This window comes from Salvelinus namaycush, unplaced genomic scaffold (genome assembly GCF_016432855.1).
Source record: "Salvelinus namaycush isolate Seneca unplaced genomic scaffold, SaNama_1.0 Scaffold742, whole genome shotgun sequence".
Lineage (NCBI taxonomy): Eukaryota > Metazoa > Chordata > Actinopteri > Salmoniformes > Salmonidae > Salvelinus > Salvelinus namaycush.
The window spans coordinates 1-20,656 of NW_024061467.1; the positions used below are offsets into that span (position 1 = coordinate 1).

The following is a 20,656-nucleotide window of genomic DNA, read 5'->3' on the forward strand; positions in this document are numbered from 1 at the left end:
GTAGCAAAACATTGTTGGCATTTTGTCGAAACATTATGTTGCGAAATGCAGCATTGTATTTATGCCACGCTGGTACTTCAATCAAGAGATAGTTGAGAAGCCACTCTAACCCCCCCCCGGTCATGATGTGTCATGCGCTTCCAATATGAAATTGTCCATACATGCGTTCCTCCTTAGCACAGAACAATGCAATAGGTTTTCAACATCCAGAGCTTTTGTGTATTTATTGTGGCTAGTAGGATAGCTGCATGGGAAACTGTTGCTGATGATGTATTTGTCAGAAGTCATTGTATTTGTCCGTTTTTCCACAAGGCTGAATATGTGCCCTCGCTTTGAAATGTTAGCAAGGTTTGTTTGTATTTCATCCAACTATCGTGCTAAAAAGTGATGGCTACAGTATATGTAATTTCTTCCACTTTTTGAGTGAGCCAAAGTTCAAGCTGCTTATCTAATTGGTGAGAATGCAATGTCTGTTTATCAGACTCACTTTGACTTTATATGTGTACCAAGAGATGTACCTTCGCTTACGGCCATACCAGCCTGAATATGCCCGATCTCGTCTGATCTCGGAAGCTAAGCAGGGTCGGGCCTGGTTAGTACTTGGATGGGAGACCGCCTGGGAATACCAGGTGCTGTAAGCCTTTTGTCCACTAGGGGGTGTGGCATTATTTCATCAGCAACACTGCCTTGTAGTAAGCATTTGATGCTGAATTGACTAAATGCAGCTTCTATGGCTAGTCTCCCCTGCCCTTTTAATACGATCAAAGTTCCTTGTGTTGTCAGGGAGCAACTGCCTTTTATTTATAAGACAAATAAGAATATTGTTACTGAATGCAGCTTGTGTGTGCTCTGTGCTCCCTCGCCCTGTTCAAATGATCAAAGGAAATAATGCTGGTGAGGAGTGGAACTGGACTGGTGTCTGATGGCCCTGTGTTTTCCATGTTGGAATTACAACCCTTCTTTTATGGAGTAAATCAAAAGCACAAGAGAATCTGAGATGTTATCGATAATAAATCAATTGGTTTCATGCATTTGTCTGTGTGTGTGTGTGTGTGTCTGAATGTGATTGTATTTCGTCATATCGCAAACATTTGTGATATCAGATAGGTTAAGATATTAAAAAGTAATTGGTGATTTTTTCGACAGTGTTGCATGATGGGAATCTAGTGGTTCACTGATATAATCTAGTAAACAAAATAAACTACTTTTTCACCACTCTGTGTGCAAGTGCATTCCTAAACGGCATTTAACGCAGGTCGATGTGATATGATATTATCACAACAAAAAGTGGTTCCCGTTAGCGGAAAATGTTGGCACTGGAGAGACTTGCCCTCCACTAAGCAGAAGAGATACTGTGATCAAGAAGGTGGTTGACCCAGTGTGGGGCTCAGCCATTCCACTCTGGCTGGGCTGACCCCTTTTGAATTTTCCAAATGTGGGAATCTCGAATGCAAAATTTATGGTAGTGGTCGTTTGCGCTTTACCCTGATATCTTTGTTAATGATAAACCGTTGCTTGGCGGCAGGCTTAAGGATGACTTGAGTCAACCGACTGTGCTTATGGAGATCTTTGAAGTCAGTTGTGAAAGAGACTTTGTGGACCAATCGAAAGGTGGAAACATTTGTTTGTAGCAAAACATTGTTGGCATTTTGTCGAAACATTATGTTGCGAAATGCAGCATTGTATTTATGCCACGCTGGTACTTCAATCAAGAGATAGTTGAGAAGCCACTCTAACCCCCCCGGTCATGATGTGTCATGCGCTTCCAATATGAAATTGTCCATACATGCGTTCCTCCTTAGCACAGAACAATGCAATAGGTTTTCAACATCCAGAGCTTTTGTGTATTTATTGTGGCTAGTAGGATAGCTGCATGGGAAACTGTTGCTGATGATGTATTTGTCAGAAGTCATTGTATTTGTCCGTTTTTTCCCACAAGGCTGAAATATGTGCCCTCGCTTTGAAATGTTAGCAAGGTTTGTTTGTATTTCATCCAACTATCTGTGCTAAAAAGTGATGGCTACAGTATATGTAATTTCTTCCACTTTTTGAGTGAGCCAAAGTTCAAGCTGCTTATCTAATTGGTGAGAATGCAATGTCTGTTTATCAGACTCACTTTGACTTTATATGGTGTACCAAGAGATGTACCTTCGCTTACGGCCATACCAGCCTGAATATGCCCGATCTCGTCTGATCTCGGAAGCTAAGCAGGGTCGGGCCTGGTTAGTACTTGGATGGGAGACCGCCTGGGAATACCAGGTGCTGTAAGCCTTTTGTCCACTAGGGGGTGTGGCATTATTTCATCAGCAACACTGCCTTGTAGTAAGCATTTGATGCTGAATTGACTAAATGCAGCTTCTATGGGCTAGTCTCCCCTGCCCTTTTAATACGATCAAAGTTCCTTGTGTTGTCAGGGAGCAACTGCCTTTTATTTATAAGACAAATAAGAATATTGTTACTGAATGCAGCTTGTGTGTGCTCTGTGCTCCCTCGCCCTGTTCAAATGATCAAAGGAAATAATGCTGGTGAGGAGTGGAACTGGACTGGTGTCTGATGGCCCTGTGTTTTCCATGTTGGAATTACAACCCTTCTTTTATGGAGTAAATCAAAAGCACAAGAGAATCTGAGATGTTATCGATAATAAATCAATTGGTTTCATGCATTTGTCTGTGTGTGTGTGTGTGTGTCTGAATGTGATTGTATTTCGTCATATCGCAAACATTTGTGATATCAGATAGGTTAAGATATTAAAAAGTAATTGGTGATTTTTTCGACAGTGTTGCATGATGGGAATCTAGTGGTTCACTGATATAATCTAGTAAACAAAATAAACTACTTTTTCACCACTCTGTGTGCAAGTGCATTCCTAAACGGCATTTAACGCAGGTCGATGTGATATGATATTATCACAACAAAAAGTGGTTCCCGTTAGCGGAAAATGTTGGCACTGGAGAGACTTGCCCTCCACTAAGCAGAAGAGATACTGTGATCAAGAAGGTGGTTGACCCAGTGTGGGGCTCAGCCATTCCACTCTGGCTGGGCTGACCCCTTTTGAATTTTCCAAATGTGGGAATCTCGAATGCAAAATTTATGGTAGTGGTCGTTTGCGCTTTACCCTGATATCTTTGTTAATGATAAACCGTTGCTTGGCGGCAGGCTTAAGGATGACTTGAGTCAACCGACTGTGCTTATGGAGATCTTTGAAGTCAGTTGTGAAAGAGACTTTGTGGACCAATCGAAAGGTGGAAACATTTGTTTGTAGCAAAACATTGTTGGCATTTTGTCGAAACATTATGTTGCGAAATGCAGCATTGTATTTATGCCACGCTGGTACTTCAATCAAGAGATAGTTGAGAAGCCACTCTAACCCCCCCCGGTCATGATGTGTCATACGCGCCCCATGCGCTTCCAATATGAAATTGTCCATACATGCGTTCCTCCTTAGCACAGAACAATGCAATAGGTTTTCAACATCCAGAGCTTTTGTGTATTTATTGTGGCTAGTAGGATAGCTGCATGGGAAACTGTTGCTGATGATGTATTTGTCAGAAGTCATTGTATTTGTCCGTTTTTTCCCACAAGGCTGAAATATGTGCCCTCGCTTTGAAATGTTAGCAAGGTTTGTTTGTATTTCATCCAACTATCTGTGCTAAAAAGTGATGGCTACAGTATATGTAATTTCTTCCACTTTTTGAGTGAGCCAAAGTTCAAGCTGCTTATCTAATTGGTGAGAATGCAATGTCTGTTTATCAGACTCACTTTGACTTTATATGGTGTACCAAGAGATGTACCTTCGCTTACGGCCATACCAGCCTGAATATGCCCGATCTCGTCTGATCTCGGAAGCTAAGCAGGGTCGGGCCTGGTTAGTACTTGGATGGGAGACCGCCTGGGAATACCAGGTGCTGTAAGCCTTTTGTCCACTAGGGGGTGTGGCATTATTTCATCAGCAACACTGCCTTGTAGTAAGCATTTGATGCTGAATTGACTAAATGCAGCTTCTATGGGCTAGTCTCCCCTGCCCTTTTAATACGATCAAAGTTCCTTGTGTTGTCAGGGAGCAACTGCCTTTTATTTATAAGACAAATAAGAATATTGTTACTGAATGCAGCTTGTGTGTGCTCTGTGCTCCCTCGCCCTGTTCAAATGATCAAAGGAAATAATGCTGGTGAGGAGTGGAACTGGACTGGTGTCTGATGGCCCTGTGTTTTCCATGTTGGAATTACAACCCTTCTTTTATGGAGTAAATCAAAAGCACAAGAGAATCTGAGATGTTATCGATAATAAATCAATTGGTTTCATGCATTTGTCTGTGTGTGTGTGTGTGTGTCTGAATGTGATTGTATTTCGTCATATCGCAAACATTTGTGATATCAGATAGGTTAAGATATTAAAAAGTAATTGGTGATTTTTTCGACAGTGTTGCATGATGGGAATCTAGTGGTTCACTGATATAATCTAGTAAACAAAATAAACTACTTTTTCACCACTCTGTGTGCAAGTGCATTCCTAAACGGCATTTAACGCAGGTCGATGTGATATGATATTATCACAACAAAAAGTGGTTCCCGTTAGCGGAAAATGTTGGCACTGGAGAGACTTGCCCTCCACTAAGCAGAAGAGATACTGTGATCAAGAAGGTGGTTGACCCAGTGTGGGGCTCAGCCATTCCACTCTGGCTGGGCTGACCCCTTTTGAATTTTCCAAATGTGGGAATCTCGAATGCAAAATTTATGGTAGTGGTCGTTTGCGCTTTACCCTGATATCTTTGTTAATGATAAACCGTTGCTTGGCGGCAGGCTTAAGGATGACTTGAGTCAACCGACTGTGCTTATGGAGATCTTTGAAGTCAGTTGTGAAAGAGACTTTGTGGACCAATCGAAAGGTGGAAACATTTGTTTGTAGCAAAACATTGTTGGCATTTTGTCGAAACATTATGTTGCGAAATGCAGCATTGTATTTATGCCACGCTGGTACTTCAATCAAGAGATAGTTGAGAAGCCACTCTAACCCCCCCCGGTCATGATGTGTCATACGCGCCCCATGCGCTTCCAATATGAAATTGTCCATACATGCGTTCCTCCTTAGCACAGAACAATGCAATAGGTTTTCAACATCCAGAGCTTTTGTGTATTTATTGTGGCTAGTAGGATAGCTGCATGGGAAACTGTTGCTGATGATGTATTTGTCAGAAGTCATTGTATTTGTCCGTTTTTTCCCACAAGGCTGAAATATGTGCCCTCGCTTTGAAATGTTAGCAAGGTTTGTTTGTATTTCATCCAACTATCTGTGCTAAAAAGTGATGGCTACAGTATATGTAATTTCTTCCACTTTTTGAGTGAGCCAAAGTTCAAGCTGCTTATCTAATTGGTGAGAATGCAATGTCTGTTTATCAGACTCACTTTGACTTTATATGGTGTACCAAGAGATGTACCTTCGCTTACGGCCATACCAGCCTGAATATGCCCGATCTCGTCTGATCTCGGAAGCTAAGCAGGGTCGGGCCTGGTTAGTACTTGGATGGGAGACCGCCTGGGAATACCAGGTGCTGTAAGCCTTTTTGTCCACTAGGGGGTGTGGCATTATTTCATCAGCAACACTGCCTTGTAGTAAGCATTTGATGCTGAATTGACTAAATGCAGCTTCTATGGGCTAGTCTCCCCTGCCCTTTTAATACGATCAAAGTTCCTTGTGTTGTCAGGGAGCAACTGCCTTTTATTTATAAGACAAATAAGAATATTGTTACTGAATGCAGCTTGTGTGTGCTCTGTGCTCCCTCGCCCTGTTCAAATGATCAAAGGAAATAATGCTGGTGAGGAGTGGAAACTGGACTGGTGTCTGATGGCCCTGTGTTTTCCATGTTGGAATTACAACCCTTCTTTTATGGAGTAAATCAAAAGCACAAGAGAATGTGAGATGTTATCGATAATAAATCAATTGGTTTCATGCATTTGTCTCTGTGTGTGTGTGTGTGTCTGAATGTGATTGTATTTCGTCATATCGCAAACATTTGTGATATCAGATAGGTTAAGATATTAAAAAGTAATTGGTGATTTTTTCGACAGTGTTGCATGATGGGAATCTAGTGGTTCACTGATATAATCTAGTAAACAAAATAAACTACTTTTCACTACTCTGTGTGCAAGTGCATTCCTAAACGGCATTTAACGCAGGTCGATGTGATATGATATTATCAGAACACAAAGTGGTTACCGTTAGCAGAAAATGTGGCTCTGGAGAGAGTTGCCCTCCACTAAGCAAAAGAGATACCGTGATCAAGAAGGTGGTTCTTCCAGTGTGGTGGCTCAGCCATTGCACTCTGGCTGTGCTGACCCCTTGTGAATTTTTCAAATGTGGGAATCTCGATTTGCATAATTTTTTTTCAAATGTGGGAATCTCAATTGCATAATTTATGGTAGTGGTCGTTTGCGCTTTACCCTGATATCTTTGTTAATGATAAACCGTTGCTTGGCGGCAGGCTTAAGGATGACTTGAGTCAACCGACTGTGCTTATGGAGATCTTTGAAGTCAGTTGTGAAAGAGACTTTGTGGACCAATCGAAAGGTGGAAACATTTGTTTGTAGCAAAACATTGTTGGCATTTTGTCGAAACATTATGTTGCGAAATGCAGCATTGTATTTATGCCACGCTGGTACTTCAATCAAGAGATAGTTGAGAAGCCACTCTAACCCCCCCCGGTCATGATGTGTCATACGCGCCCCATGCGCTTCCATACATTAAGGGAAGTGTGAGACGGGAGCCATATGATCGGTGAAGATTCTCCCATTGCGAATGTACGGTCCCTTACTAGACGTCCGACTTCGTCTCAGAAAATCGCGGACGGCGTCGGGCCGAGGGCGGGGGGGAGCTCTTTCAGGAAGTCATCGAAGAAATCGTCTCGGACGTTCGGTCACCGTTTTATAAAAATAACAAATTTTTGACTTGGACTCCGCATTCTCGAAAATTCCCACAAGGGGGCAAATAAATCATATTGCAGGCGCACGAACACGGGGCAAAACGAGCGCGGCCTTTTCTCCTAAACTGAAAATATTCGAAGACGAACTCGGCGAGCGTAGGTTTGGGAGTAAAGGGAAGTTGGCCCCGAACAAGATGGCGTCGAGGCCTCTGCGCTTTTTGAGTTATGGCCATTTTTTCTGGGATTAAAGGTCAAAAACGCAAAGTAGGGTGCAATTTGACCGCTTCACGTCAAAGTACATAAGCATACGGTGTCAGGAAAAAAAGAACCAGCCGTTTATCTATCGTAATTTAAGAGAAATCGTACATTGTCCATTTGGTGATGTTCACGAAGAGGAATTTTTTTTTCCAAAAATTCACAGATCCAGTTGCAGTTTGTTCACACGAACATTTTTAAAGTGGGTCTCGAAGCTCTGCGAGAATTCTGTGATTTTATGTGATTTTATGAAGTAACACACACTCATTTAACCCTCTGTTAATAAGTCAGTTCTTAACATAAAGACTTAAAACTCAATATTAAATAAGAGCCTACCCCAAGGAGTGGTATGTGTTCACGTTCAGCTTCCTATGTCAACTGGAAGTACCTTAAAATGGTGCATAGGGTCAGGTTTGAAGGGTAATAAAGGTCAGATCTTTTCAAAACTTCACTTGTGTGATTAGACATACCCTCATGAAGTGTAATCAGTCATTTTTCCCAACAGATGTCAAAGAAAAGCTCTCTCACACAAACACACACACACACAAAAAGGAAGGATGGAGTGAAAAAAGTACGGTGCTTAAAGACACACAAAGCCTGCAATGGCATGACTATTATCTCCAGGCCGTGCCGAGTTCAACGAGATGCCCCGCTTGACCGTAGCTCGCGCGGTCTGAGCGCAAGCGACCGTTACAAGAAAATGGACCCAAATGACCTTTTGACCTCATGTCAATTTTATTGCTTTTGGGAGACAGAGAGAGAACCGTTAAGGTTAGAAGCACAATTTTCACCTCAGGAATGTTCTTAAGGTCCTCCCGATCTGTGCAAGCCTAACCTTGACCTTGTGGCATTAACCCTTAACAGTTAAAAGCTGGTGTTTACATCAAACAATTTACAATGACATGTCGCCCCATAGGAATACATTGACTGCACCTCTCAATTCAACCTGAAGCCTATGTGGGTTATGAATGTCTTATGAACCTGTCTTTGATGTCAGTCCATCAGGCCACCATGAGGTCTACCTGTGTCGATTCTAAGCTTCCTGGAGCAACCGGAAGTGGTTAAATCACCCTAAAAGTGTTTGCCATAGCCAACCTGCAGTTTGAGAGAAATAGTGCATTCAGCCCTATGTAAATCAGTCAATTTTTAACATACAGACTTAAAACTCAGGATTCTGTAACAGCCTACTCCAGTGATGATATGTGTTTATTTATAGCTTCCTGTGACAACCGGAAGTGCCATAACTGGTGTCAAATGGGCTGTTTCGAAGGGTTAAAAATGTCAAATCTTTCCAAAACTTCATATATGTGAATAGACAACCCTCATGAACTGTAAATCAGTCCTTCATCCCATCAGATTTCAAAAATAAAAAATACACACCGACACAGAAATGATGGAGGGACACACTGAGGGGCTAAGAGGCAGACAGTGCCTGCAGTAGTTACTTTTGTTCCAACTTTTAAAGAACCGTCAGACCTAGAGTTCTGAAAATTTACAAACCTGTTCTAGACCTCAGGTCGATTGTGCACTGTGAATTATATGGCTCTAGAAGGTTCTCGGATCGATAAAAAGCATCGTGTATTTGCCATGTTTTCAATTCATTTTGAACCTCAACGAAACGGACGACATTTAGAAAAGTCCCAGAGTCTCAAGACTAGGTGCGTTGAAACCGGCTCGGCCCATAGAGACAGACCCCAACGAGCCTGTTTGATTGCTCATTCAGGACCCCGTAGCAAGGCAATGAAAAAAGTGGCATTTCAGCACCAATTAGGGTTTTGCTCGGGCACCGAATGACCTATCGAGCCGAAACTTGGGATTCGAGGTCGCTTCACATAGGGCTAAACATAATGTGTGAACTGGACCCGCAGCTAGAACATAACTACGTATTATTTGTTTTATTATGGTTTAAATAGAAGGCGCTGTGAATTTTGGGCCTGCTCTGAAATATGTTATAGTTGGCTTCTAAAGGAGTTGGAAAAAGTGAGTTTGGAGTCAGATGGTATCAGTTTGGTGTCTGAAAATATCTATTTGACTGATGGACACTGACTTGCTCGTTGACTTTTGTACATTTGCAATATGTTTCAACGGGGAGGTACCATGAGGAAAAAGCGACATGATGAAATTTCACGAAACGAGCGATGGAGAGGAACCACTATCACTGCCCGGCCATCCTGAGGTCATCAGACCGTTGACTTTTGCATTTCTAAAGTATTTAAGAGAATGTACGTTACATTTGCAATATGATTCAACATCACATCATATTGCAAATGCACGTTACATTTGCAATATGATGTGATGTTGAATCATATTGCAAATGTAACGTGCATTCTTTAAATACTTTAGAAATACAAAAGTCAACGTCCTGATGACCTCAGGATGGCCGGGCAGTGATAGTGGTTCCTCTCCAACGCTCGTTGCGTGAAATTTCATCATGTCGCTTTTTCCTCATGGTACCTCCCCGTTGAAACATATTGCAAATGTACAAAAGTCGACTAGCAAGTCAACTAGCAAGTGTCAACAAAAGTCAACTAGCAAGTGTCCATCAGTCAATTGGATATTTTCAGACACCAAACTGATACCATCTGACTCCAAACTCACTTTTACAACTCCTTTAGAAGCCAACTATCACATATTTCAGAGCAGGCCCAAATTCACAGCGCCTTCCATGAATGCACCAAAATAGCATTCTGAAATCACCACTAAAATGACATCGCCATATTCTCCAGGCCGTGCCGAGTTCAACGGGATGCCCTGCTTGACCGTAGCTCGCTCGGTCTGAGCGCAGCGACCGTTACAAGAGAACGGACACGAATGAACCTTTTGACCTCAATGTCAATTTTATTTGCTTTTGGGAGACAGAGAGAGAACCGTTAAGGTTAGAAGCACAATTTCACCTCAGGAACAATCCTAAGGTCCTCCCGATTTGTGCAAGCCTAACCTTGACCTTGTGGCATTAACCCTTCACAGTTAAAAGAAGGCGTTTACATCAAACATTTTACAATGACATTTCGCCCCATAGGAATACATTGACTGCTCCTCTAAATTCAACCTGAAGCCTATGTGGGTTATGAATGTCTTATGAACCTGTCTTTGATGTCAGTCCATCAGGCCACCATGAGGTCTACCTGTGTCGATTCTAAGCTTCCTGGAACAACCGGAAGTGGTTAAATCACCCTAAAAGTGTTTGCCATACCCAACCTGCAGTTTGAGAGAAATAGTGCATTCAACCCTATGTAAATCAGTCAATTTTTAACATACAGACATAAAACTCAGGATTCTGTAAAAGCATACTCCAGTGATGATAAGTGTTTACTTTTAGCTTCCTGTGCAAACCGGAAGTGCCTAATTGGTGTCAAATGGGCTGTTTCAAAGGGATAAAATGTCAAATCTTTCCAAAACTTCATATATGTGAATAGACAACCCTCCTGAACTGTAAATCAGTCATTCATCCCATCAGATTAAAAAAAAAAAAAAAAAACACACCCACACAGAAATGATGGAGGGACACACTGAGGGCTAAGAGGCAGACAGTGCCTGTAGTAGTTAGTTTTGTTCCAACTTTTAAAGAACCGTCAGACCTAGAGTTCTGAAACTTTACAAACCTGTTCTAGACCTCAGGTCGATTGTGCACGGTGAGTTATGTGGCTCTAGAAGGTTCTCAGACCGATAAACAGCCTCGTGTATTTGCAATGTTTTCAATTCATTTTGAGCTCAACGAAACTGGCGACATTTAGAAAAGTCCCAGAGTCTCAAGACTAGGTGCATTGAAACCGGCTCGGCCCATAGAGACGGACCTCAACGATTCTGTCCGATTGCTCATTCAAGCACCCCGTAGCAAGGCATGGAAAAAAGTGGATTTTCAGCACCAATTAGGGTTTTGCTCGGGCACCGAATGACCTATCGAGCCGAAACTTGGGATTCCAGGTCGCCTCACATAGGGCTAAACATAATGTGAATATTGGACCCGCAGCTAGAACATAACTACGTATTATTTGTTTTATTATGGTTTAAATGGAAGGCGCTGTGAATTTTGGGCCTGCTCTGAAATATGTGATAGTTGGCTTCTAAAGGAGTTGGTAAAAGTGAGTTTGGTGTCAGATGGTATCAGTTTGGTGTCTGAATATATCTAATTGACTGATGGACACCGACTTGCTACTTGACTTTTGTACATTTGCAATATGTTTCAACGGGGGGGTACCATCACAAAAAGCGACATGATGTAATTTAACACAACGAGCGATGGAGAGGAACCACTATCACTGCCCGGCCATCCTGAGGTCATCAGGACGTTGACTTTTGCATTTCTAAAGTATTTAAGAGAATGTACAGTTACATTTGCAATATGATTCAACATCACATCATATTGCAAATGCACGTTAGATTTGCAATATGATTCAACACATCATATTGCAAATGTAACAGTGTGTGTTATGTTTGCAATATGATTCAACACATCATATTGCAAACGTAACAGTGTGTGTTATGTTTGCAATATGATTCAACAACATCATATTGCAAATGTAACAGTGTGTGTTATGTTTGCAATATGATCCAACACATCATATTGCAAACGTAACAGTGTGTGTTATGTTTGCAATATGATTCAACACATCATATTGCAAATATAACAGTGTGTGTTTGCAATATGATTCAACAGTGTGTTATGTTTGCAATATGATGTGGTGTTTTTCACTGTTGAATCATATGCAAATGTAACGTGCATTCTTTAAATAAACCCTATGTGGGTTATGAATGTCTTATGAACCTGTCTTCAATGACAATCCATCAAGCCACTATGAGGTCTACCTGTGTTGATTCTAAGCTTCCTGGAGCAACCGGAAGTGATAAAATCACCCTAAAAGGGTTTTGCCATACCCAACCAGCAGTTTGTGATATATAGTGCATTCAACCCTGTGTAAATCAGTCAGTTCTTAACGTATAGACTTAAAACTCAGGATTCTGTAAAGCATACCCCGATCAGGATAGGTATTTACTTATAGCTTCCTGTGCCAACCGGAAGTGCCTTAAAATGGGGTCATAGGTGCTGTTTCAAAGGGTTAAAAAAGTCAGATCTTTCCAAAACTTTAAGTGTGTGATTAGGCAACCCTCATGAAGTGTAAATCAGTCATTTCTCTAAACAGATGTCAAAGAAAAGCTCACACACACACACACAAGTCCAAACTGTTCGTGCACCTGGTATTTTTTTGGGGTTACCAGGTGCCATGTTTCAAGATGGTTGAAATTGCGTTTAGGGGCATCCAGACCTCCATACCCGCTCTGGGAGCACTATTCTACGGCCAAAAATCAATGGGGGCTGGCCTGAGTTGATTTATGGAGGTTTTCACAAAAACTCAGAAAATATTCAATGTTTTTTTTCTGGAAAATATTTTACGCTTTTTCTTCTCGAGTCAATGGGGTACGTGAATGATTTATGGAGGTTTCCAAACAAAGTCAAAAAATATTCTATGTTTCATGTTTTGGGTTACCAGGCGTCATTTTTCAAAACGGTTTTAAATGCTTTTAGGTGTCATCCAGACGTCCATGGGAGCACTATACTACGGCCCCAAATCAATGGGTGCTGGCCTGAGTGATTTATGGAGGTTTGGGGGGTGATACGTTTTTTCTAATTTATTCACATTTTTGACTTCGTATTAAATCAGATTGCAAATGCACAAAACATATTCCTTAAGTACAAGTAAACATTTATAAAAAATTATGATAGTAAAATGTGACTAAAGTATTTTCATACAGTTCTTATATATGTGTAATTGACGTAAAAATCGAAAGAATTTCAAAAAACGGTCCAGAAAGCACTTTTTTAAATGGAATATACGTTTTTTCCACATTTTTAACATTTTTGACTTGTAACTTTTGACTTTTGACTTCCTATGAAATCACATTCCAAATGCATAAAACATATTCCTTAAGTACAAGTAAACATTTATAAAAAATGATGACAGTAAAATGTGACTAAAGTATTTTCATACAGTTCTTATACATGTGTAATTGACATAAAAATCGAAAGAATTTCGAAAAAACGGTCCAGAAAGCACTTTTTTAAAGGGGGTGATACGTTTTTTCCAAATTTTTGACTTTTGACTTTTGACTTTTGACTTCCTAAGAAATCACATTCCAAATGCACAAAACATATTCCTTAAGTCCAAATAAAAATGTAAAAAAAATTATGTTAATAAAATTTGACAAAAGTATTTTCATACAGTTCTTACACATGTGTAATTGACATAAAAATCGAAAGAATTTCGAAAAACGGTCCAGAAAGCACTTTTTTAAGGGGGTGATAAGTTTTTGCCAAAACTTTCAAAATTTCAAAATTTCAAAATATGACTCTTGGGTCTTGACTTGCGTTACAGTAAGCCTATGAAAAATTAAGATGGAACACACTCGCCCACTATAGGATTTTTGGGGTGTTACACAGCTCATTTACAATATGGCATTTGTCATCAACTTTGGACGAAACAGCGCCGGATGTAATGTGAAATCCCACACAATCCCATCGTGTATATGGTCCGCTCGGTGCCAATAAGTTGCCATGTTATTTTGTACAATTGAGGGGGGACTTCCCTTACAATATGAAATTGTCCATACATGCGTTCCTCCTTAGCACAGAACAATGCAATAGGTTTTCAACATCCAGAGCTTTTGTGTATTTATTGTGGCTAGTAGGATAGCTGCATGGGAAACTGTTGCTGATGATGTATTTGTCAGAAGTCATTGTATTTGTCCGTTTTTTCCCACAAGGCTGAAATATGTGCCCTCGCTTTGAAATGTTAGCAAGGTTTGTTTGTATTTCATCCAACTATCTGTGCTAAAAAGTGATGGCTACAGTATATGTAATTTCTTCCACTTTTTGAGTGAGCCAAAGTTCAAGCTGCTTATCTAATTGGTGAGAATGCAATGTCTGTTTATCAGACTCACTTTGACTTTATATGGTGTACCAAGACGATGTACCTTCGCTTACGGCCATACCAGCCTGAATATGCCCGGTCTCGTCTGATCTCGGAAGCTAAGCAGGGTCGGGCCTGGTTAGTACTTGGATGGGAGACCGCCTGGGAATACCAGGTGCTGTAAGCCTTTTGTCCACTAGGGGGTGTGGCATTATTTCATCAGCAACACTGCCTTGTAGTAAGCATTTGATGCTGAATTGACTAAATGCAGCGTCTATGGGCTAGTCTCCCCTGCCCTTTTAATACCATCAAAGTTCCTTGTGTTGTCAGGGAGCAACTGCCTTTTATTTATAAGACAAATAAGAATATTGTTACTGAATGCAGCTTGTGTGTGCTTTGTGCTCCCTCGCCCTGTTCAAATGATCAAAGGAAATAATGCTGGTGAGGAGTGGAACTGGACTGGTGTCTGATGGCCCTGTGTTTTCCATGTTGGAATTACAACCCTTCTTTTATGGAGTAAATCAAAAGCACAAGAGAATGTGAGATGTTATCGATAATAAATCAATTGGTTTCATGCATTTGTCTCTGTGTGTGTGTGTGTGTCTGAATGTGATTGTATTTCGTCATATCGCAAACATTTGTGATATCAGATAGGTTAAGATATTAAAAAGTAATTGGTGATTTTTTCGACAGTGTTGCATGATGGGAATCTAGTGGTTCACTGATATAATCTAGTAAACAAAATAAACTACTTTTTCACCACTCTGTGTGCAAGTGCATTCCTAAACGGCATTTAACGCAGGTCGATGTGATACGATATTATCAGAACACAAAGTGGTTACCGTTAGCGGAAAATGTTGGCACTGGAGAGACTTTTCCTCCACTAAGCAGAAGAGATACCGTGATCAAGAAGGTGGTTCACCCAGTGTGGTGCTCAGCCATTGCACTCTGGCTGTGCTGACCCCTTGTGAATTTTTCAAATGTGGGAATCTCGATTGCATAATTTTTTTTCAAATGTGGGAATCTCGATTGCATAATTTATGGTAGTGGTCGTTTGCGCTTTATCCTGATGTCTTTGTTAATGATAAACCTTTGCTTGGCGGCAGGCTTAGGGATGACTTGAGTCAACTGACTGTGCTTATGGAGATCTTAGAAGTCAGTTGTGAAAGAGACTTGGTGGACCAATCGAAAGGTGGAAACATTTGTTTGTAGCAAAACATTGTTGGCATTTTGTCGAAACATTATGTTGCGAAATGCAGCATTGTATTTATGCCACGCTGGTACTTCAATCAAGAGATAGTTGAGAAGCCACTCTAACCCCCCCCCGGTCATGATGTGTCATGCGCTTCCAATATGAAATTGTCCATACATGCGTTCCTCCTTAGCACAGAACAATGCAATAGGTTTTCAACATCCAGAGCTTTTGTGTATTTATTGTGGCTAGTAGGATAGCTGCATGGGAAACTGTTGCTGATGATGTATTTGTCAGAAGTCATTGTATTTGTCCGTTTTTTCCCACAAGGCTGAAATATGTGCCCTCGCTTTGAAATGTTAGCAAGGTTTGTTTGTATTTCATCCAACTATCTGTGCTAAAAAGTGATGGCTACAGTATATGTAATTTCTTCCACTTTTTGAGTGAGCCAAAGTTCAAGCTGCTTATCTAATTGGTGAGAATGCAATGTCTGTTTATCAGACTCACTTTGACTTTATATGGTGTACCAAGAGATGTACCTTCGCTTATGGCCATACCAGCCTGAATATGCCCGTTCTCGTCTGATCTCGGAAGCTAAGCAGGGTCGGGCCTGGTTAGTACTTGGATGGGAGACCGCCTGGGAATACCAGGTGCTGTAAGCCTTTTGTCCACTAGGGGGTGTGGCATTATTTCATCAGCAACACTGCCTTGTAGTAAGCATTTGATGCTGAATTGACTAAATGCAGCGTCTATGGGCTAGTCTCCCCTGCCCTTTTAATACCATCAAAGTTCCTTGTGTTGTCAGGGAGCAACTGCCTTTTATTTATAAGACAAATAAGAATATTGTTACTGAATGCAGCTTGTGTGTGCTTTGTGCTCCCTCGCCCTGTTCAAATGATCAAAGGAAATAATGCTGGTGAGGAGTGGAACTGGACTGGTGTCTGATGGCCCTGTGTTTTCCATGTTGGAATTACAACCCTTCTTTTATGGAGTAAATCAAAAGCACAAGAGAATGTGAGATGTTATCGATAATAAATCAATTGGTTTCATGCATTTGTCTCTGTGTGTGTGTGTGTGTCTGAATGTGATTGTATTTCGTCATATCGCAAACATTTGTGATATCAGATAGGTTAAGATATTAAAAAGTAATTGGTGATTTTTTCGACAGTGTTGCATGATGGGAATCTAGTGGTTCACTGATATAATCTAGTAAACAAAATAAACTACTTTTTCACCACTCTGTGTGCAAGTGCATTCCTAAACGGCATTTAACGCAGGTCGATGTGATACGATATTATCAGAACACAAAGTGGTTACCGTTAGCGGAAAATGTTGGCACTGGAGAGACTTTTCCTCCACTAAGCAGAAGAGATACCGTGATCAAGAAGGTGGTTCACCCAGTGTGGTGCTCAGCCATTGCACTCTGGCTGTGCTGACCCCTTGTGAATTTTTCAAATGTGGGAATCTCGATTGCATAATTTTTTTTCAAATGTGGGAATCTCGATTGCATAATTTATGGTAGTGGTCGTTTGCGCTTTATCCTGATGTCTTTGTTAATGATAAACCTTTGCTTGGCGGCAGGCTTAGGGATGACTTGAGTCAACTGACTGTGCTTATGGAGATCTTAGAAGTCAGTTGTGAAAGAGACTTGGTGGACCAATCGAAAGGTGGAAACATTTGTTTGTAGCAAAACATTGTTGGCATTTTGTCGAAACATTATGTTGCGAAATGCAGCATTGTATTTATGCCACGCTGGTACTTCAATCAAGAGATAGTTGAGAAGCCACTCTAACCCCCCCCCGGTCATGATGTGTCATGCGCTTCCAATATGAAATTGTCCATACATGCGTTCCTCCTTAGCACAGAACAATGCAATAGGTTTTCAACATCCAGAGCTTTTGTGTATTTATTGTGGCTAGTAGGATAGCTGCATGGGAAACTGTTGCTGATGATGTATTTGTCAGAAGTCATTGTATTTGTCCGTTTTTTCCCACAAGGCTGAAATATGTGCCCTCGCTTTGAAATGTTAGCAAGGTTTGTTTGTATTTCATCCAACTATCTGTGCTAAAAAGTGATGGCTACAGTATATGTAATTTCTTCCACTTTTTGAGTGAGCCAAAGTTCAAGCTGCTTATCTAATTGGTGAGAATGCAATGTCTGTTTATCAGACTCACTTTGACTTTATATGGTGTACCAAGAGATGTACCTTCGCTTATGGCCATACCAGCCTGAATATGCCCGGTCTCGTCTGATCTCGGAAGCTAAGCAGGGTCGGGCCTGGTTAGTACTTGGATGGGAGACCGCCTGGGAATACCAGGTGCTGTAAGCCTTTTGTCCACTAGGGGGTGTGGCATTATTTCATCAGCAACACTGCCTTGTAGTAAGCATTTGATGCTGAATTGACTAAATGCAGCGTCTATGGGCTAGTCTCCCCTGCCCTTTTAATACCATCAAAGTTCCTTGTGTTGTCAGGGAGCAACTGCCTTTTATTTATAAGACAAATAAGAATATTGTTACTGAATGCAGCTTGTGTGTGCTTTGTGCTCCCTCGCCCTGTTCAAATGATCAAAGGAAATAATGCTGGTGAGGAGTGGAACTGGACTGGTGTCTGATGGCCCTGTGTTTTCCATGTTGGAATTACAACCCTTCTTTTATGGAGTAAATCAAAAGCACAAGAGAATGTGAGATGTTATCGATAATAAATCAATTGGTTTCATGCATTTGTCTCTGTGTGTGTGTGTGTGTCTGAATGTGATTGTATTTCGTCATATCGCAAACATTTGTGATATCAGATAGGTTAAGATATTAAAAAGTAATTGGTGATTTTTTCGACAGTGTTGCATGATGGGAATCTAGTGGTTCACTGATATAATCTAGTAAACAAAATAAACTACTTTTTCACCACTCTGTGTGCAAGTGCATTCCTAAACGGCATTTAACGCAGGTCGATGTGATACGATATTATCAGAACACAAAGTGGTTACCGTTAGCGGAAAATGTTGGCACTGGAGAGACTTTTCCTCCACTAAGCAGAAGAGATACCGTGATCAAGAAGGTGGTTCACCCAGTGTGGTGCTCAGCCATTGCACTCTGGCTGTGCTGACCCCTTGTGAATTTTTCAAATGTGGGAATCTCGATTGCATAATTTTTTTTCAAATGTGGGAATCTCGATTGCATAATTTATGGTAGTGGTCGTTTGCGCTTTATCCTGATGTCTTTGTTAATGATAAACCTTTGCTTGGCGGCAGGCTTAGGGATGACTTGAGTCAACTGACTGTGCTTATGGAGATCTTAGAAGTCAGTTGTGAAAGAGACTTGGTGGACCAATCGAAAGGTGGAAACATTTGTTTGTAGCAAAACATTGTTGGCATTTTGTCGAAACATTATGTTGCGAAATGCAGCATTGTATTTATGCCACGCTGGTACTTCAATCAAGAGATAGTTGAGAAGCCACTCTAACCCCCCCCCGGTCATGATGTGTCATGCGCTTCCAATATGAAATTGTCCATACATGCGTTCCTCCTTAGCACAGAACAATGCAATAGGTTTTCAACATCCAGAGCTTTTGTGTATTTATTGTGGCTAGTAGGATAGCTGCATGGGAAACTGTTGCTGATGATGTATTTGTCAGAAGTCATTGTATTTGTCCGTTTTTTCCCACAAGGCTGAAATATGTGCCCTCGCTTTGAAATGTTAGCAAGGTTTGTTTGTATTTCATCCAACTATCTGTGCTAAAAAGTGATGGCTACAGTATATGTAATTTCTTCCACTTTTTGAGTGAGCCAAAGTTCAAGCTGCTTATCTAATTGGTGAGAATGCAATGTCTGTTTATCAGACTCACTTTGACTTTATATGGTGTACCAAGAGATGTACCTTCGCTTATGGCCATACCAGCCTGAATATGCCCGGTCTCGTCTGATCTCGGAAGCTAAGCAGGGTCGGGCCTGGTTAGTACTTGGATGGGAGACCGCCTGGGAATACCAGGTGCTGTAAGCCTTTTGTCCACTAGGGGGTGTGGCATTATTTCATCAGCAACACTGCCTTGTAGTAAGCATTTGATGCTGAATTGACTAAATGCAGCGTCTATGGGCTAGTCTCCCCTGCCCTTTTAATACCATCAAAGTTCCTTGTGTTGTCAGGGAGCAACTGCCTTTTATTTATAAGACAAATAAGAATATTGTTACTGAATGCAGCTTGTGTGTGCTTTGTGCTCCCTCGCCCTGTTCAAATGATCAAAGGAAATAATGCTGGTGAGGAGTGGAACTGGACTGGTGTCTGATGGCCCTGTGTTTTCCATGTTGGAATTACAACCCTTCTTTTATGGAGTAAATCAAAAGCACAAGAGAATGTGAGATGTTATCGATAATAAATCAATTGGTTTCATGCATTTGTCTCTGTGTGTGTGTGTGTGTCTGAATGTGATTGTATTTCGTCATATCGCAAACATTTGTGATATCAGATAGGTTAAGATATTAAAAAGTAATTGGTGATTTTTTCGACAGTGTTGCATGATGGGAATCTAGTGGTTCACTGATATAATCTAGTAAACAAAATAAACTACTTTTTCACCACTCTGTGTGCAAGTGCATTCCTAAACGGCATTTAACGCAGGTCGATGTGATACGATATTATCAGAACACAAAGTGGTTACCGTTAGCGGAAAATGTTGGCACTGGAGAGACTTTTCCTCCACTAAGCAGAAGAGATACCGTGATCAAGAAGGTGGTTCACCCAGTGTGGTGCTCAGCCATTGCACTCTGGCTGTGCTGACCCCTTGTGAATTTTTCAAATGTGGGAATCTCGATTGCATAATTTTTTTTCAAATGTGGGAATCTCGATTGCATAATTTATGGTAGTGGTCGTTTGCGCTTTATCCTGATGTCTTTGTTAATGATAAACCTTTGCTTGGCGGCAGGCTTAGGGATGACTTGAGTCAACTGACTGTGCTTATGGAGATCTTAGAAGTCAGTTGTGAAAGAGACTTGGTGGACCAATCGAAAGGTGGAAACATTTGTTTGTAGCAAAACATTGTTGGCATTTTGTCGAAACATTATGTTGCGAAATGCAGCATTGTATTTATGCCACGCTGGTACTTCAATCAAGAGATAGTTGAGAAGCCACTCTAACCCCCCCCCGGTCATGATGTGTCATGCGCTTCCAATATGAAATTGTCCATACATGCGTTCCTCCTTAGCACAGAACAATGCAATAGGTTTTCAACATCCAGAGCTTTTGTGTATTTATTGTGGCTAGTAGGATAGCTGCATGGGAAACTGTTGCTGATGATGTATTTGTCAGAAGTCATTGTATTTGTCCGTTTTTTCCCACAAGGCTGAAATATGTGCCCTCGCTTTGAAATGTTAGCAAGGTTTGTTTGTATTTCATCCA

At 41.0% G+C, this 20,656-nt stretch overlaps 12 non-coding genes and 4 pseudogenes across 12 annotated transcripts; all 16 read left to right on the top strand.

Moving 5' to 3' along the window:
- Positions 1-522: 522 nt before the first annotated feature.
- LOC120042673 lies at positions 523-641 on the top strand. Its single transcript, XR_005476208.1, has one exon. It is a non-coding gene; the product is annotated as a 5S ribosomal RNA (ribosomal RNA).
- A 692-nt stretch (positions 642-1,333) lies between these two features.
- Positions 1,334-1,483, top strand: LOC120042678 (annotated as a pseudogene).
- A 669-nt stretch (positions 1,484-2,152) lies between these two features.
- Positions 2,153-2,271, top strand: LOC120042684. The gene has a single exon (XR_005476213.1). It is a non-coding gene; the product is annotated as a 5S ribosomal RNA (ribosomal RNA).
- A 693-nt stretch (positions 2,272-2,964) lies between these two features.
- LOC120042679 lies at positions 2,965-3,114 on the top strand (annotated as a pseudogene).
- A 681-nt stretch (positions 3,115-3,795) lies between these two features.
- LOC120042685 lies at positions 3,796-3,914 on the top strand. The gene has a single exon (XR_005476214.1). It is a non-coding gene; the product is annotated as a 5S ribosomal RNA (ribosomal RNA).
- Positions 3,915-4,607: 693 nt separating this feature from the next.
- On the top strand, positions 4,608-4,757 carry LOC120042680 (annotated as a pseudogene).
- A 681-nt stretch (positions 4,758-5,438) lies between these two features.
- LOC120042686 lies at positions 5,439-5,557 on the top strand. The gene has a single exon (XR_005476215.1). It is a non-coding gene; the product is annotated as a 5S ribosomal RNA (ribosomal RNA).
- A 693-nt stretch (positions 5,558-6,250) lies between these two features.
- On the top strand, positions 6,251-6,436 carry LOC120042677 (annotated as a pseudogene).
- Positions 6,437-14,144: 7,708 nt separating this feature from the next.
- On the top strand, positions 14,145-14,263 carry LOC120042663. The gene has a single exon (XR_005476198.1). It is a non-coding gene; the product is annotated as a 5S ribosomal RNA (ribosomal RNA).
- A 693-nt stretch (positions 14,264-14,956) lies between these two features.
- On the top strand, positions 14,957-15,114 carry LOC120042670. Its single transcript, XR_005476205.1, has one exon. It is a non-coding gene; the product is annotated as a U1 spliceosomal RNA (small nuclear RNA).
- Positions 15,115-15,811: 697 nt separating this feature from the next.
- LOC120042669 lies at positions 15,812-15,930 on the top strand. Its single transcript, XR_005476204.1, has one exon. It is a non-coding gene; the product is annotated as a 5S ribosomal RNA (ribosomal RNA).
- Positions 15,931-16,623: 693 nt separating this feature from the next.
- On the top strand, positions 16,624-16,781 carry LOC120042671. The gene has a single exon (XR_005476206.1). It is a non-coding gene; the product is annotated as a U1 spliceosomal RNA (small nuclear RNA).
- A 697-nt stretch (positions 16,782-17,478) lies between these two features.
- Positions 17,479-17,597, top strand: LOC120042666. The gene has a single exon (XR_005476201.1). It is a non-coding gene; the product is annotated as a 5S ribosomal RNA (ribosomal RNA).
- Positions 17,598-18,290: 693 nt separating this feature from the next.
- Positions 18,291-18,448, top strand: LOC120042672. Its single transcript, XR_005476207.1, has one exon. It is a non-coding gene; the product is annotated as a U1 spliceosomal RNA (small nuclear RNA).
- Positions 18,449-19,145: 697 nt separating this feature from the next.
- On the top strand, positions 19,146-19,264 carry LOC120042667. The gene has a single exon (XR_005476202.1). It is a non-coding gene; the product is annotated as a 5S ribosomal RNA (ribosomal RNA).
- A 693-nt stretch (positions 19,265-19,957) lies between these two features.
- On the top strand, positions 19,958-20,115 carry LOC120042674. The gene has a single exon (XR_005476209.1). It is a non-coding gene; the product is annotated as a U1 spliceosomal RNA (small nuclear RNA).
- The last annotated feature ends 541 nt before the right edge of the window (positions 20,116-20,656 follow it).